Source organism: Crotalus tigris, unplaced genomic scaffold, assembly GCF_016545835.1.
Source record: "Crotalus tigris isolate CLP2741 ecotype Arizona unplaced genomic scaffold, ASM1654583v1 scf7180000023661.158680, whole genome shotgun sequence".
Taxonomy (NCBI): domain Eukaryota; kingdom Metazoa; phylum Chordata; class Lepidosauria; order Squamata; family Viperidae; genus Crotalus; species Crotalus tigris.
The window spans coordinates 69,597-82,328 of NW_024100105.1; positions in this window are offsets into that span (position 1 = coordinate 69,597).

Here is a 12,732-nt window from a genome sequence, read left to right on the forward strand (position 1 = left end):
CATCCTATGACTGAAGTTGACCACATCATAGCATTGGAATGGATGGAGTTGTGTATGTCTGGGGAAAGTGTCCAGAGGAGGGCAACAAAATCATATTTTTTTAAAAAAAGCGGTTCATATGAGGAAAAACTAAACTGCTGAGTACATTTAGGAAGAAAAAAGAACTGTGCTAAGTGTTGCACATAAATTAGGGATGGAATTAGGAAGGCAGTTATGAGTCTGTGATAGATCACTGAGTGACTCAGAAATTGGCAAAGATTTCAAATTGCATTGTTTTAAATACTAATGACAACAACATTACTCCCTCCCACAGTATAGTGCTGAAATTCAGAAAGCTTGAGTTAATTAATCGTAGGGTTATGTAAAAGAATTATGAACAAGTTGCAAAATGAAGCGTGCTCTGAGTCCAGAATTATTTCGTTTTTTTAAGCTGGAATGAATACTAGCTTTCCCTGAAAGCATTTATCTGAAAAATGGAAACACCATCTCATGACTTTTCCACATGACCAGGTCAAAGTGCTGCCCTCCAGTCCTTGATGTGGAAGTTGCCTTACACCAGTGTTTCCCAAACTTGACAATTTTAAGGCATGTGGACTTCAACTCCCAGAATTCCACATGCCTTAAAATTGTCAACTCCTAGAATTCTGGGAGTTGAAGTCCTCATGCCTTAAAATTGTCAAGTTTGGGAAACACTGCCTTACACCCATTGCCAACTTCTATTCTGCCACAATAAGGCTGGTAAAGAAGGCTGTCTATGGGCCAGGTTAAGGGATCAGTGAATTCCTCAGTTTCCTTTTTCTCCCACCAAGCACTCTCTTTGTGTGTGTTTGTGTGTGTGTGATGTGCAAATGCACACCTATGAGTCAAGTTTGACTTCTGGCAATTGCCCAGATAAGTCACTGCAGTTTTCTTGGCAAGGTTTTTCTGGAAAAGGTTTGCCCTTGCTTTCTCCCTGGGGCTAAGAGAGAGTGACCGGCTCAAGGTTACCCAGATGACTTTGTACCTAAAGCAGGACAAGAATTCAGCATGTCCTGCTTTCTACTCCAGTGCCTTCAACCACTACACCAAACTGGTTCTCAAGCATCGTACATTCAGGGCCACCTAATGAGAAGGAAGGACTCACTGGAGAAGGGCCTAATTCTGGGAAAGATTGAGGGAAATAGAAGAAAGGGACGACAGAGAATGAGGTGGCTGGATGGAGTCACTGAAGCAGTAGGTGTGAACTTAAATGGACTCTAGAAGATGGTAGAGGACAGGAAGACCTGGAGGAACGTTGTTCATGGGGTCGCAATGGGTCAGACACTTCGCAATTAACAACAACAACATTCAGGGCCAAATTAAGGCCAACTGACGCCTAAGCAAAGCCCAACAATGCCCCTCCATTGCTTATTTGACAAGACATTAAGACAGGGGTCTTCAAACTTGGCCCTTTTATGACTGTTGGACTTCAACTCCCAGAATTCCTCAGCCAGAGTGCCTGGTTGAGGAATTCTGGGAGTTGAAGTCCACCAGTCATAAAAGGGCCAAGTTTGAAGACCCCTGCATTAAGACATTAAGTAAGTGCTGAAGGTGAAATAAGATGTGAAAACTTCAGATGTCTTCCAGGCCATTCCCCCAGGCTGGACCCCACATCTCTATTAAATGCAAACTTAAAAAAATATATATTTAGCGCTTAAAAAAAAATCAATAAAAGAACAAGCTTAAGGATCCCTTATGCGAGTCAAGCAAATGCTAGCCAGACCAGGACAGCCGGGTGCCACGGCCAATTTGGACTCGGATGAGAAATCCGACGATGTGTAAACGGTTCTGTTCCGAGGAACTGCTGCCTCTGCAAGCAGAGGAGGCGGCGCCGCCGGTAACCAGGAAACCCAGCGGCCACCGGTCCCCCCCCCTTCCCGGTGCAAAGGCTCGCCGTGCGGAGAGCGGAGAGCAGAGCAAAGAGGATCTCGCGCTTCCCAAGGAGCGTCCTCAGAACTGCTTCCGTTTAAGAAACTCTGGTGCCTTCTGTTTTGAATTTGGCGCTCTCTCAAGGCAAGTTTGCTGGACTTTTGTGGTGGGGGGATTTGAATTCTCGAGCGGGTATGTGCGCATCTGCGCTCACATTCCCTTTTATCGCTTGTTTATTTGCTTTGCAAACTTCCCAGTCAAGTTTGCAAACGCCCTCCTTCCGTGCGTTTGTCGGTGCCTGGCACTGCGCTTGTACTGGACGGATGCAAAAGTCTCGCGCCACCGGACGGAACAAATGGGATACCCGATGCTTACCTTCAAGCGTAAACGTTGACATTTTAGTCGCTCTCCACACCAGAGATTTTTTTTTTAAAAAATGCAAATTAAAGCTGAAAAACAGCAGATGAGGACAGTTGCAAACATGCCGGGTAAAGTTGAGCGTGGCAGTGAAAGATTTAAGGGCGTGACCGCCGGGGGGGGGGGAACTCTATGTTGCCGTTTCTAAGTGCCCCGAGCGTATGCTTAGTGTGGGTGCCTGTACTGAATGGGAAAAGCAACCATCAATGACATATTTATAAGGTGACCAACCGTCCTCCTTTAGGGAGGACAGTCCTCCTTTTGTAGGTTCTGTCCTCCCTTGAAAAGTGTCCTCCTACATGTCCTTCTTTTCGATATTTGAAGACTAATCTGCAGGGCTTTTTTTTCCCCTCATAGAACGCTCAGAATGGCGTTCTGGCACCTTTTTTGGGATGGGTTTTTTTTCAACTTTTGCATGAGCTGTGCTACTCCCCCTATTGGCTTTCGAAAGCCAATAGGAATTGCTGCTGAGCGCGCCAAAACACCTGGCTGGCAAACTTTGCACATGCAAGCTGTCTGTATTATTGTTGCAATGAATAAAATGTTTCTTTTATTTACGATATTTTTTTCTTCAATTTATTTGTGTCCTCCTTTCCATTGTAAAAAAGTTGGTCACCTTAATATTTAGACAGAGGCAGAGAGCGGTGGGTTTGACAAAGATGGCAAACGTGCTGGCAGGAGTAAGATGAAGGAAGGAGGAAGAGGGAGGGACATCTCCAGATGCTTGCAAAACTGCTAAGCCCACCGATCGAAAATAATCTGGCTAAAAGGCACAGAAGGAGTTATGTGGTCAAGTGAGAGGCTAGCTCCACAAGTCCGTTCTTTACAAGGACTGTAAGCACTGACTAGAATCCATACTAACCAGAGTGGCAAAGCATCCAGTCCTAGCCCCACACCAACAAAAGGCAGAAAGACCTGTCCCAGAGCTAATTGAGATTGGTCTAAGAACAGCCACCATCACTCCGGCCCCTGGAACAGCCAAAGCCAGAGCCAAAACAACAAACCCCAGGGTACCAATGCCTTCCACTGACAGTTACAGAGATCAGCGTAGTACATTGTCCTAAAAGCCAATGAAAAGTGCAGTTGCAGGATGCAGGTGCCAGGCCTTTGGACCGGGAGGAACAACAGGGGAGACTTTTGGTTGTGCATTCTCAAAAATAGTAAAAATACAGCCAGATGAAACTGCTTGTCAGTGGAAGCAGCAGAAAACGTCTACTGCAGCAATGGAAAGAGGGCCAGTTGGGTGAAGCTGGTCCTTTTTTCCTGGTTGAAACTGTCTTTCTGTGCCAAACGGCTTTGTTGCACTGGATTTGGTGTGTCTTTCATACAAATTGCTAAGAAGAAAATAAATGGGTAGCTGTTATAATCACCAGATGTTCTGTGCAGTCCTTTTGTATCTTATGATTCTCTGAATAAAAGAAAAAGAACAAGAGAAACAGTGGCTTTATTCACATGAAGGCAGGACAAGAAGTAACGGATGGAAACTAATCAAGGAAAGAAGCAACCTAGAACTAATGAGAAACTTCCTGACAGTGAGAACAATTAATCAGTGGAACAACCTGCCTCCAGAAGTGGTGAATGCTCCAACACTGGAAGTTTTTAATAAGAGACTGGACAGCCATTTGTCTGAAATGGTATAGGCTTTCCTGCCTGAGCAGGGGGTTGGACTAGATGACCTCCAAGGTCCCTTCCAATTTTATTATTATTACTATTATTACGTATCTTTAATCCAGTTACCAAATTAACCCAGCTCTGGAATTTTCAGTAATTTGAACCAATACCCAGCCAAATTAATTGAATTGACACCCACAGTTGAGCCACAAGGACATTATTCCAAGCAGAACATCTTGGCCATCTGTATCTGCTTAGTAGTTACGCAATCTGGGTTGTTGTATAGGGAAATAATATATATTTCTGTTGGACAGGTTTCTTTGTTTGTCTGTTTATTTGTGAAGCCTGTTACACATCAAAATCTCCTTGTTTTTTTCTTGCTACAAGATTTATGCAAATCATCAGTTTTGCACTTCTGGGAAGTCTGGATCAGTGCTACTCAAATAAAGATGTCTTGAGGAGCATTTTCCCAGAATGTATAGTGAATTATTTTCTCCTCCAGATTTTTCTCAAGAAAATCATTCCATCTCACTGCCAGAACAGTGCTTTGTAGAGTTTTTCCTGGGATCTTTCCCTGAACATATATGTGGCTATTTTTTTCTGTAATTTCACTGTAGACTTTTTTTTTTTTTAACTTGAGATTATCAAGTAACTTGATTGCAGAAGGGGTAATCTGCAAGGCAGGTGGGATCTGACTGGAAAAGGTGTATTAGTTCTCTGTCTTACTTTTATATTTTTTGGTTGCCACACCTCTGTAGTCATCCTGTCCTTTACTTTTCAATAACCAGCATTTGCTGTTCAAGAGGTTCCTCCCCCACCAGAAATTATATTCAAATAATTAAGGAGTAAATTGTTCAACTATATCTTCTGAGATGGCTTTGGCTGGTGGTATGATGAAAGTTAGTTTTATTTCCCTTCCAGAAGTCTGCCTGCCAGACTATGAGGAGCATCGGTGTTGTCAGGACAGCACTTGGGGGCAAATGTTCAGGAGAATGGGCACAGCATGTTGGATCGCTAAAATTCCCTAACCTCAACTGTCAACAGTTGGGAACTCAGAGCTACACACAGCCTGAGAGGAGAGAGCCATTTCCAGTAAGTTGCACATGTCATTAGTAAGCAGACGGGAAGGGCTTAAGTGAGACTCCACCATTACTTTTGTCTAAACCAGTGGTTCTCAACCTTTTTAATGCCGCGACCCCCAACAAGTCGTAAGTGGAGGACTACTCAACTGGTGCAGCACCATTTGCAGAATGGGACTTTTGGCGGGCTCAGCAGGGCAGAGACAGTCTGGACAATTCCTATTGGCTTTTGAGAGCCAATAGAATTAGACTCTATTCAAGAGAGTCTATTCTATTGGTTTTCAAAAGCCAATAGAATAAAAGGGAGTAGCACAGCTAAGGAAAAGGGGAAAAAATGGCGGACTGCATTGTTTGGCGACCCACGTGAAATGGTCGTTCGACCCCAAATGGGGTCCCGACCCACAGGTTGAGAACCATTGGTCTAAACTATATCAACCATTAAGGCTGTCCATGTAAGGTAGTGGTTAAGGTGTTGGAGTAGAAATAGAAGACATAGATTTTCATCCACCCATAGAAGGTCCCTATGGGCCAGTCACTCTCTTTCAGTCTAGGCACTGGTATGGTATAGTGCAGGGGTCTTCAAACTTGGCCCTTTTATGACTTATGGACTTCAACTCCCAGGATGAACTTCTGGGAGTTGAAGTCCACAAGTCATAAAAAGGCCAAGTTTGAATACCCTTAGTATAGTGGTTAAGGCATTAGGCTGGCATCGGAGACATCCAGGTTTTCGTCCATTCTCAGCCACAGAAGCCAATCTACTTTACAGGATTGCTTGTGGGGGGAAAATGGGAAGAGGAGGGGTCTGTGCCTTGAGCTCTCAAACTGCAAGAAAGTTCAGTTCCATCAGCAACCGAGCGTCCAGCTGTGAATCTCACCCCTGGCACCCCTTGATGACATTTCAAATCCTTCTCACCATTTCTCACTAATTTAATACTACAGACTTTTTGGTCATTTCTGTGTCCCAATGCTTTTTGTTATAAAAAAGCAATTGTATCAGCATAGGTGTTCACATTATTTTAACATGTTAATTCATCTAATTAGAAAAAGCAGTGCAATCAGTAGGGGGCCCTGGTGGAGCAGTGGTTAGAATGCAGTATTGATGGCTAATTCTGCCAACTGCCAGGAGTTCGATCCTGAGTGGCTCTAGGTTGACTCAGCCTTCCATCCTTCTGAGGTCAGTAAAATGAAGACCCAGATTGTTGGGGGCAATAGGTTTACTCTGTAAACAACTTAGAGAGGGGTATAAGTAAAACACTGTGAAGTGGTATATAAGTCTAAATCATATTGCTATTGCTTGCTTGTGACTCTTTATCATCTCATCAGTGGTTGTGATCTCGGAGCAAGCAAGATGGAGGACAAAATGAAGGAGCCACAATCTCCGTCTCTTTTCTTTCTCTGGGTCGTGGTTTGGATTCCTAGGTATGTCCCCATGTGCAGACAGGGGAAGAGACTGTATTTTTCCAGCTCTACGTAGATCCAGGGGACTTAACATGTCTCAATATGCATACAAAGAGATCCTACTTATGATGGGAGAATTTTGGCTTCGTGACATTCCACTTCACACGGAGAAAGTCTCTACTTACATTGGTCATGGAGTGAAAGGGCAGCAGTGTGTGAATATAATTCCTTCAATCGTAAAGCTACAAACTAATTTTAACTCAGAGTCAGCAACATGGAGCTGGACGGAGGGGGAAAAAATCCCGTTTCCGTAGCAGGGCAAGGCCATACGACAGCATAGCTCACTCATTTTCCTTTGAGCACTGGAGAAATATTAGTTAAGAGGGAACTTCTGAACTTTCCTTTTTAAAAAGTGTGTTGTGTGTGAAATATTCCATTCAAAATCTTTGCTGCAGGTAGAAGACAGTTGTTGCCTTATCAACTAGTTGTGCTTATTGAATTATCAATCAACAACACAAAAGTCAAATCTTAAAACATTCTGGGCTTGGGTTTTTTTATGTTAAAAATGGTTAAGGGGAAGTGAAATTATACAATTGATCTCACCGTTTATTTTAAATGCCACGAGTTATCTCTCCAAGTAAACAAAACATCATGAGTTAAGATACCCCTTGCATGGTATCATGCAGTTCTGGCATCATCAGCCAAATCTTTTCTTTCCTTTTCTTAAGGTATTTATGATCCAAAGATAGCATTTTGACTTCAGATTATGTTAATGGGAATTAGGAAATAGGAAAGTTTATATTCATCTGAGCCATTTTTATCTAGTTTTATAACCAAAGAAGTCCCCTTTGGTATAGGAAGCATCATTTGATTAATAATGCACTGAGGTCACTGTCTTTATTTAAATTATGTATGAGTCGTTCTGGTTGCTTCTAAACTGTTAGCTGCATTTATGCATTCGCAATAAAGTAGGATGAAATTGTTGGAATTTTAATTAAATTGGTCACCTTAATCTTTTATCTTGAATAATCTTTTAGATCCACAATTTGTAAACTGCACACCTTTGCAGTTACAATGGGTAGAAATACAACGTTGCTTAAAAATGAATGTCAAATACTGACTGTTCAGCAAATATATTGTACGTGGTGCCATTCTGTAGTTTTTAGTGCTCTCCCAGCATCACGATTCTAGTTATTTTCCCAAAGCCAGAGAATTGCATATTGGTCCTGCCAAGTTCTACAATATTTGCAGTTTTTACTTTTCATTTTGTAAATAGAAGAATTGGAGACAGCTGCCTTACCTGCTTACTCACTTTGTCTTCTTGATTCCAAATGGGCTCTCCAGCAAAGAGAAGCCATCACCTACTTCCTGTGATAATTTGAACCAGGGATGCTAAGAAATGAATGCAGGACCATTTGCAGATACGATTAAGCAGCCCCTTGTGGGTAGCCCCCCCCCCAAAGAGGCAAAGGAGCCTGGATTTCCAAAATTGGCACATGTCAGTTTTAAGCAGAAATGCAAAGGTGGAAATAATGGATGTGATTTAAATGAAAGAAGATGGCACATAATCAGCAAAGCTGACACCAGCCAGAGCACACAACGTACAATGTTCCCCATCCAGGTTTGCCTACACTTTTTTTAAAACCTTAAACTGCATTTTAACAAGAAAACTAAAACTGTAAAATCAAGAACTCCTCTCTAACACCTTTCCCACCATAAAACAATTCTAACACTGATTTCTGGCCCTGTGTTTGAATTGTTTGGGCTCGGGATAAAGTCAGGCAGCTCCCTTCTTCCACAGATCTGTGTTCCTCTGCTTTGGCAGATAGTTATTGGCCCCTGGGGCTTTTCAGCAGGGACCACGCCGAGACTATGCAACTCTGAAGAGATCTGACCCTTTTTCATACTTTGCAGCATTTTAGGTAAAGTCGTAATTTATTGTCTAGTTTCCAGCCGCTGTTGCAACAGTCTTTTTTTTTTTTTTTTTTTGCTTATTTGTAAGCACCATGAATCGTTTGGAAAGAATGGATTTCCTGTGCAAATATAGGTAGTCCTCAACTTATGACCACATGAGAGGCCAGAACTTCCCATTGTTAGGCAAAGGCAGTTGTTAAGCGAGTCACATCCAATTTTACGACATTTTTGCCATGGCTTTTAAGCGAATCACTTGCAGTTGTTAATGATGTGATTGTTAAGCAAATCTGGCTTTCCCCACTATCTTTCCTTGTTGGAAGCCAGCTGGGAAGGTCACAAATGGCAATCACATGACCCTGGGGACACTGCAACCGTCATAAATATGAGTCAGTTGCCAAGCACTCAAATGTTGATCTCATGACCATGGGGGATCCTGTGAGGATTGTTAAATATCGGTTGTAAGTCACTGTTTGTAACTTGGAATGGTCGCTAAATGAATAGCTGTAAGTTGAGGACCATCTGTACTGTATGCTTGGATAGACGCTGTTAATGTGACTTTTGTTATTCCTTGTGTCTCCTAGTTCATTGTCGAATAATTGGCTTGTTGCAATTTCTGTTTATTTACAAGAACGCTACGCAGAATGCACAAACTACACACGTGCAGTTCGGACACAGAATGTAAACATCTGGCCGTAAAGTGCTCTGGGGACTTTCCAAGATGCAGACTGGCTTCGTGTTTGATGCATAAACAAAATCTGCTTCGAACAGTTTGTTGACCTATTTTAATTAAAGATAAGCAAACAACATCTAGGCAGCAATACACCCAGACGACTGGAGTTTTGTAGTCCAGATACAGTGGCCCTAATCAAAGAGCAGGATAAATGTGGTGGCAGGAGTTTGATCTTTGCACTTTGATTTTCTTCCATGAAAGAGCATTCACCCCAAGATGACAAGATGGCAGCTCATCAGAAAATGCAAGGTAGAAATTAGATAGCCTTCCCATCTGCACTTTCCCACTTCTTTCCTAAACACAAGAAATGGCTCTGCGGTATAATCCTCCGTTTTATTTATTTATTTATTTATTTATTTATTTATTTATTTATTGCAGATCCCTGTGGAATTCTGAATGCATGTTACGAGCATTCACAAAAATAGCTCTCTTGGTGGCTGAGACCAAGCATCGTACATCCAGAAGGGAAACCAAATTGCAAAAAGAAGTCAACTGCCACCATATTTCTCATCTTACACCAGGGGTAGGCAACCTTGGCGCTTTTATGACTTGTGGACTTCAACTCCCAGAATTCCTGAGCCAGCATGGCTCAGTATGGAAACCTCCCCCTTTCTCCTCAGCATGGCTGGCTCAGGAATTCTGGGAATTGAAGTCCACGAGTCTTAAAGTTGTCAAGGTTGCAGACCCCTGGTCTAGACAACCACAAGAGGATTGAGACCAAACTTTGCTGGGGGTACATAGTTGTGCTATGCAACTTATTAGTGAGTAGCTTCCCATTTGTTTTTGTTTTTGTTTTTTTTGTTTTTTTAAGTTAAAAATCGTCAGGGGGGCATATTAGGGACCCTGGCTCTATGGGATCTGTCTTTGAAATTGCTGAACACTCTGGTTGGAATGCATGTACCAAGTGATTGAGTAATCATAAAGGCCGAAACACAACTGGCTCTAAACTGAAATGTGCACCCAAAGGCTGGGTGCTTTTTAGCCTTAAACTGCTTAGATGGATTCTTTCAGACCAAGGTTTTTGCCTTCTGCTCAACAGGTATTTTAAAAACATCCTCTTTGAAATTGAAAGCATCTCCCCTACTTTGCGCATACTCATCCTTGGCCTGTCGCAGAAGGTTCTTGGGGGAAAAGTAGCTGATTATTACAAAAAGCTTTTTCATGATATGATAAAAGAGCCATCCGGAATTGATCTGCTACAGGTGGTGTCACATCTGTTGCTCGAATCAGGCAGCGGCCTATCATTTTTAACAGGTTGGAGGAAAGGACCAGAATGGCAGGACTTTTGTTAAAGGTCCTTGGCCCCAGTGTACAAATACAGATAATTTGTAGGACTATCCAACACAAAGGAACAAAAGTCATAAAAATCTAGCCTGATCCAGCTTTGGGAAGAGTAAGGAGCTTTTCCTTAAAAAGGGAAGCTAACCTGTGGTCTTAATCATTCTGAGGTCTACAAATTCTCGTGTTTGGTGGAGGAAACATGCCTTCACCCTGAGCCAGACTCTCTCATCCTGAGCGCTGCTTCCTAGGAATTACCCAGCTTACTACACCGAGTACTTGTTACTCAAGAATTCAACACTGATGCACATCGGTGTTCAGTCTGCCAACCAGAAAGTAACCGAAGCCGCCTGGAGCAACGGGGAAGCTGCGGGAGGTGGGGTTAGCAATGACAACAACCCAATAAATATAACAAGCATTTCTCACCCAACTGAGAAGTAACTCATAACTTGGGGAGTGTTTACAAGGTTGCACGCACAACAATCACCTTGCATTCATTCCCGTTTGGCAGTGACTCATCCTGAGTGAGAACATACTAAGTCTCCGAAGAGAGATAACATTATGCGTTATGAGCCTTTATGACACATTGCCAATTCTGTCTATTCCAATTCTGCACCAATTGAGAAGATGGCATTGGTAACTAGAGGTTACATTCCTAGCTCTTACGGATGCAATGAAAAGGCTGAAACTGTGCAGGAAATTCCATTTTAAATTTCCTCTAAAAACAAGGAGTTCTCAAGCTCTTGCTAGGAATGGCACTGACATTGATGGGAATCCTCAAGGCTCCTAACTCTTCCTTGAAGTTAGTGGCAACGAAGGAAATTACAGAAAATGAGTACATAACTTTAATTAAATCTTATGATTATTCAAATAATAATTTGGACAATGTTCGTAGTATTTTACATGCATAAACTTCTATCTATGCTAAAATATACATTGCATGCATGGCATGAGGGAGAAGAGATAAACATGTCATGCAAACTCCCAAAACTTAATTTAACTAACTAATTAATCCAGATAGGCTTAGATTTGGATGTTGACTGACCCAGTTTTGTTTGGGGCTAAACTATTTCCATCCAAGTGAGTTATTTCTAAATGTTTATATTTAGTAATCCTTTTACCGTGGGCTTTTAGATCTTGATCTATTGAAAGTTTCTGTTCTTAAATTTTACTTCTCCTTTGCAATTATATTCTACAGTTTCATGTCTTTTAATTGTTCTAAGCCACTCAGAACTGTGTAGCTGAAACAGAATAGAAATAAGACAAAATAAAATGAACTACCCCCATTCATAGTGCAGATAGAGCTATTTTCCCCCGATATTTTTAACGGAGGCAAAGTCCAAAAGAGGCCTTGTAAAAATGGGGCCTAACAAGCCTATTGGGTCATTTCAGGCTACCCACTTGCAGTCAGACATGGAAGAGATAAAGTTAGATGGAATTGCAGTGGCGCAGTGGTTAGAATGCAGTATTGCAGGCTACTTCTGCCGACTGCCAGGAGTTCGATTCTGACCAGCTCAAGGTTGACTCAGCATTAAATCCTTCTGAGGTCGGTAAAATGAGGATCCAGATTGTTGGGGGGCAATATGCTCTGTAAACTGTTTAGAGAGGGCTATAAAACACTATGAAGCGGTATATAAGTCTAAGTGCTAGTGCTATTACTGTTATGTAAGCCCTCCCAACCTATTTGGAGTAGCACTGATTATGATTGCACTGTTTTATTTTTAATTCCATCCTGGAGGGGAAGTGAAATATTCAAAAGGCAAAAAGGGAAGAGAAAATGATACCCACCCACTAAAAACTTTACTATGGAAAGATTGGTTGAAAGGTGTAGGCAAAACAAAGAAATGAGTTGACGGATTAGGAAGAAGGATAGCTAGGTCATTTGTCATGGCTGCAGCAGATCACCATTATCCAGAACAAGCATTTTCCACCTCAAAGGAAGCCACCTGAGCAGAGGACTTGCTCTACAGTTGACATGGAAATGACAGCTGTCGTGTAGCCACTGCATTCGAAGGACAAGAGTTTCTTCTACCTCTTGTGCATTTTAGACAGAGAACTATTTAATGATTCAACAAGGAGCCTTCATACAGGGAAAGGGAAGGGCAAAGCACGCAGTTTCTCCTGCAACTGAAGCTCATGAAAGGATGAATCACGAAAAACCAAAGTATACTAACAGATGGCTTTGGGCAGAAGGCATTTCACCCATCTGCCCCTCAGCTTCTCTGCAAATTGCACTGGCCCATCACCTAGGAACCGTGGTGACACAGTGGTTAGAATGCAGTATTGTAGGCGAAGTCTGCCGACTGCCAGAAGTTCAGTCCTGACCGGCTCCAAGTTGACTCAGCCTTCCATCCTTCCGAGGTCAGTAAAATGAGGACCCAGATTGTTGGGGGCAATAGGCTGACTCTGCCTCAGAGA